Source organism: Echinops telfairi, unplaced genomic scaffold, assembly GCF_000313985.2.
Source record: "Echinops telfairi isolate 266 unplaced genomic scaffold, ASM31398v2 ScPeMD7_7469;HRSCAF=8507_0, whole genome shotgun sequence".
In the NCBI taxonomy this organism is placed as follows: Eukaryota; Metazoa; Chordata; class Mammalia; order Afrosoricida; family Tenrecidae; genus Echinops; species Echinops telfairi.
The window spans coordinates 33793699-33799965 of NW_022111372.1; positions in this window are offsets into that span (position 1 = coordinate 33793699).

Below are 6267 nucleotides of genomic sequence, written 5' to 3' on the forward strand. Positions count from 1 at the left end.
TCCAGGACAACTATGCTAAGCATTTATGGAATATTTATGATGTGCCAGAACTATACGAAGCGCCTTCCTCACAAACCACCATTTAATCCTCAGAGCATGTTTGTTTTTTTTATCATTTTATTGGGGGCTCATGTTTTACAGGCAATTATTAGTATTATTTTCATATTACAGAGTAAAATCCATGGGGGCTTTGAACTTGGTTGTGAGGGATGGGGTTTTACCATAGGGGACTGTTTAGCAAATGAGTCAGGGTGGTGAGGTGGTTACAGGTTAGGCTGCTGTGGTCAGAACGTTTGGTGCCTGGTGAACTCACCAGCCAACCACTGGCTGTAGGTGAAAAGACTGTAGTATTCTGCTTGTGTAAAGATTTACAGCTTTGGAAGCCCGGTGGAGCCAGGCGACCCTCCAGCAGCTAGCAAGCATAATAGTAAGATATATTGCGTATTTCATACAGACTGGGTCTTTGCGGGCTTTGAAATCTTATACTTAGATAGACTGAAGCCCAGCAATCATATATTTTCATTAGAATGTCTTAAAAATAAAATAAATTTTAAAATTCTGCTACTGAAATATCTTCGGTTGCAAGATTGATAGTCTTTACTTGTTGATGTTCTGTAAAATCTTAATTTCCTACTTTCCTGAACTTCCATATGAACTGGAAGCTATGCTTTCCAGGGGGTTTCTCCAGACACCCGTATGCCCCAATCCAGGGTGAAAAGGGAGCTCGCTCAAAAGACGTTGTGGCACTAATGTTAATTTACAGCTGCAAGTGAGTTTTCCCTTGAGGGGCCAAATCTCAGTTGGAAGTCATTAATTTTGACAGAATGCCTATCACACTCGATAGGATTCGCTGAGTCATAGAAACATCCCTATTATGAAAAGAGGAGAATCACATTCCCTTTTCGATTAAGTATTCCCCACTTAATAGAAGGGAGTTTAAGCTCTCATAAAGCAGCAAGTGTACCACTCATAACCCCGGGACCTACACGATGCATCTTGGGCTCCAGCAAGCAGGACCCCACAGCCACTCAAGCCCTTCCCTAATAAACATACTAGACAGCGCCCGGCTGTGAATGGGGTCTCCTTCCTCCTGGGCACAGAAGACGGTCTTAGCATGGCACCCACGACCCCGCATTGGAAGTCTGAGTTGGTTTGGACTTGCCACCTCATTTAGAGGAGTTCTGGTGCAGTGGTTCATGTAACTACAAACCAAAAGATGGACTGCTCGAATCCAGGAGCCACTGCACAGATGTGTAAGTCAGCTTCCGCAAAGGCTTACAGTTTTGTTCATTGTAGGGTTGGGGGGGGGGGGGGGGTGTTAGTTTCTAGGACTCGGAATCCCTTCTACTCTGCCCTGTATACAGGGTCACTCACTGATGGGTGGGAATCAACTCAGCAGCTGAGAGTTTGGTTTCTGTTTGTTTGGGTGATTTGTTTGTTTTCTTCGTTGGGAAAAGTATCCTGGATGGTACCTTTCCAGAGGTTGGAGGTTAGGGTTGGGTTGGCAGTTAGGGTTGGGTTGGCAGTTAGGGTTGGGATGGAGGTTAGGGCTGGGATGGAGGTTAGGGTTGGGATGGGGAGGATGGCTGGCTGTTCTCAAATGAATTCTACAGAACATTTTTAAACTTAAGAGAGTAAGACTTTATCTCCCCCCACACCCCCTTCATGATGACTTCTGAAAAGTAATTGGCTTTGTAACATCTAGAAGTGATTATTGGGACATTTGACATCAAAGCAACATAGCCTCACTCATCTCCAAGAGGGACAGTGATGGCAGGGTCAGTCAAAGCATTTTACTGTTTTTATATGCATATATATAAAAAACAAAACATTATTACTTGTAAAGACAAAGAAATAATGCCCATACAGTCTATGGACGGGGAACACAAGACCACATACTCTAGCTCCCAACAGAGGTGAGCTGTCCACAGAAGGGTGACATAGGGTCAGATTCCAGCTGGACCATTGTGAAAGCAACACCAAGAGTGGGAGGGCTTGAGTGGGGACTAGAACCCAGGCTCACAACACTCCGGACTCTAAGTCAATAGTGTCTTCATTTACACATTTCGGGGTATCTACAGTATCCCATCATTGGTTGCTGGCAGGTAGCTGGAAGCTATGCCACTGGTATTTTAAATACCATCAGGGTCACCCTTGAGAGGTTTCAGCAAACAAATTCTAGACAAAAACAGACTACAAATAAAGGCCTGGGTTCTACTTCTCAAAGCTGGTCAATGAAAACTCTGTGGCTCATAACAGGACACAGCCTGCTACGTTATGGGTCATAACAGAATGCTAAGTCACTTGCTGTGGACACATTGTCAGGAGGGGTCACTCACTGGAGGAAGACATCATGTTTGGTGAAGTAGAGGGCCAGCGAGGGCAAGGCAGACACTTGGTGAGATGGATTGGCACAATAGCCACAATGATGAACTTGAACATGCTGGCAATTGTAAGGATGGCGCAGGACCAGGCAACACTTCTTTCTGTTACACATAAGGTTGCCATGAGTTAGAGTTGAGTTGACGGCAGCTAATAACAACAACATGGCATCATCGTAACAATACAGTACATGCAACTCACCCGGAGACTACTAATATGTACCATTTATACCACAAGAAAGTATTAAGGAGCTTGTTTATTACCATCAGAAAAATATTCAGCAAACAGAAGCTGAACCCATGATCCCAAGTCATTATCACACAAAAAATCTCCATGTTTGCACAAATGGACTAACTCTGTGCATTTATAGACAAAAGATTACATCATTTTGAATCATTTCTTTAAAATGTAAGGTCTGTAGACTAGAAAATGCCAAATGAATTACCTCTAAATTTCAGTAAGAAATGCAGGTATTAAGTGTAAACAGTTAAAAATACTAGGAACGGGCTTAAGTCAACCTTACAAAAATGCTTCACTCACTCACTGCCACAGACTCCAACTTAAAGTGGCCCTATAAGACAGGGTAGAACTGTCCTGAGTGGAACAGAAAGCCCCCACCCCCACCCCACCTCAGAGAGGCTGGTGCTTTCAAACTGGTGACCTTGTGGTGACAAACCCAACAGGTAACCCATGATGCCACCAGGACTCCTCCCAAGAACCACCAGTGGAAAGCATCAGCCTGGCAGTAACCTTGTCTTACTGAAAATTGTAGCAGTTACTTAACGTTAGTATAATGATATAACTGGTAATAAAGAGAATGATAATAACAAGAAAGAGCATTCATTGAATACCGTGCCAGACACTATTCATTATCTCATGTAATCCCACCCCGAATTCCATGACCTAGGAAATATTTTTCCATTAAAGACATGAGACTAACTATAACTCATGGAGGTAGAAGAAAATGAAAATTTTAAAGGAACCAGAAGACTGCTTCCAAGATACCAATAAAGGCAGGAACCTGATAGGTTGGCAATGTCTGCCAGGGGCTAGAGGATTAACACATTATATATGAAACAACGTCGATTAAGAGGCAGACTGGGCACGATACAATATTCTAACAAGTCCACCTGCTCTACAATGAGGCCATTCTTGGGCAATCCCATCAGGAACGAATGATGTCCTGGTGAGGCCGCAGGGTGGAGGTGAAGGTTGATAAGACAATATCTAAGGTTCTTACACCTTCATTTCAGGAAGCATGAAATAATTGTGCAGGTATGTATTTTTCTGCCTTCTAATAGATATATTGAATTTATAGCTGAATCCACGAGATGGCTTCTTGGATGAATGATGTCAGAAAGGGTCCTGTGATTAAGTGTACATTAACTCCAATTCGTAAAATAGTTCATACACTTATTGAGGCCATTTTAAATGAATGTGTTTTATAAAACATGTTAGTTTTTAATCTCTAAACTAGTTCTAATTAACTCATTCTAATATCTCTAAACTAGTTCTAATTAATTATATGATGCGTATAATATAAATGAATGCTTATAGTTCAAATCCGAGATTAAAGCATAAAAATGACAAGGGGGAAAGGAAAGTACTTTTTAAGAGGAGTCAAATGTGAGGAGGGCAATCTCTGTGATGATCATCACGATTTAATGATGCTCTGTGCTGCTAGTACCGGGCTCAGAGCCAGCACCAGGGCTGCGACCGTCACTCGAGAGTTTTCTCTTCTGTTGTAAGAGTCTCTCCACTCTTGGCGTTGAGGAAGACCGTGAGTTTGGCAAGTCAGATGAATATATAAAGTGATCCGGAGGGACAGAGGGACAAATGAATATCCATATTAATAAACATTAATAAAATCCATTTGAGTAAATACGGAGGCTGTCAATAGATGAAGGAAAAGGAAAAAGTAGAAATTTTCTTTAAAACAAATACCGTTCAGGAAATACAAGAGAGTGGCCTGTGTGGACCAAAGACAGCGTCAGGCATTATGGGGAATATAGATGGCAAGGAGCTGCAGCCCTCACCCCCAATCTGTAGGTTTGCTCCCTGTAAAAGGGGGGATGGCGAATGGGTGGAGAAGTGTAAGCAACAACCAATGTATTCTGTCAGGATTCCAGGGAGCGCCAGGGAGGAAGCGGCCTGCAGCCAATTGTGCAGTTTCAATTCCCCGGCAAGGGGCACGCTTCCTTTTCTGAAGGACCTAATTGTGACGGCCTGGTAGTGCAGCGACGAAGTGCTCAGCTACTAATGAAAGGGTGGGCTAGCTGAACGCCCCAACCATTCTCCACCAGAAAGGCACGGCGGTCTGCTTCTACCTAAATTTACAGCAGCCCTACTCTGTCCTATATGGTGGGTCGGAAGCAGAGTCAAATCAGTAACAATGAGCATTTGACAAGGTGTAGAGGAATTATTATGAACTCTGGCGACAGGAGGAGTCACACAGAATGTGTCCAGGCCTCTCTACTAGCTTCTGGTGACAGCAAGTACTAATAGGCCTTTCTGGGATTATAGATGATGCCGATCCCTTCCTCCACCTTCACAGGATGATGTGCTCTCTGTGTGTCTCTACTCCTCTTGTGTAAGGTCATCACTTCTACTAGATTAGGACCCACCCTACTCTAGGACGAACTCATGTTAACTCAACTCACAGCATTTTCAAAGACCCTATTTCCAAACCAGTTCACACACAGATTTTGAGGGTTAAGCCTTCAACACTCCTGTTTGGGAGACACAATATAATTCATGTAAGAAACCCACTCAATGCCATTGAGTGGATCCCAGCTCAGAGCAACCCTGAATAGGGTTTTTCCGCAGCGTCTCATCTTTCACCCTTGGAGCAAATGGTAGTTTTGAACTTCCAATGTGGTCATTAGCAGCTCCTTTGAGAGTGCCACCAGAGCTCCTTATGAAAGAAACCGAATGCTCCTTTTTCAGAACTTGTGACTTTGGGTGGGAGATAGCCAATTGTAAGAATTAAACTCCTGAAGCCCAGACAGAACCTAAGAACCTAAGCTTTCCCTTTTTGGGTTGACTTTATTATTTGGTTTTCTTCCATCTTCAACCCTGGTATCCTCTTCTTTCATCTTGAGCTTCCTGTCTAGCTTGAGCTTTAATCACAGGGTTTCCTTTGACATTTGCATTCATATCAAGTTTTGTAACAATATTCTCCAAAAGTACCAGTTATCTTTTCACATATGGCATCAAAACATCTGGGCCTTCGAGGAAGGTGTCAATGATCAGTGGGGCCACAGGTAACTTTCACATTAAAAACATTGAGCATTCGCCTGGGTGATGCACCTTCTGCTGGGTAAACATGGGTGGAAGGACTCTGTCCCTAAAGGAATCCCACTACATCGAGCTCCAAAGGAGGAGCTCAGCGGCACCTTCCTGAGAAAGGGCTGGGCTGCTGCACAGCAGAGGAACATTGGGGCAACCCCTGTTCCTAATTAATTAATCAGAAATCTTCTTCCCTACTGTTATCATGAAGTGCCCTGGTGATATAGTGAGTTACACATTAGTCTGCTAACTGCAAGGTCAGTTGTTTGAACCCACCAGCTGCTCTGTGAGAGAAAAAGGAGGCTTTCTGTTCCCATAAAAGTGCACAACCTCTTGTTTACCTTCTAGCCTTTTAGACCCCAGACGCTATATCTTTTGATCATTGTAAATGAGGGGAGTGCAGATTGGGGACACAAGCCAATCTCAAGGCAACTGGACATCCCATTATAGAAGGGTTGCGGGAGGAGATGGGCCAGTCAGGGTGCAGTGTAGCAACAATGAAACGTACAACTATCCTCTAGTTCTTAAATGCTCCCCCACCCCCACCCCTTATCATGATCCCCAATTCTACCTTACAAATCTGGCTAGACCAGAGGA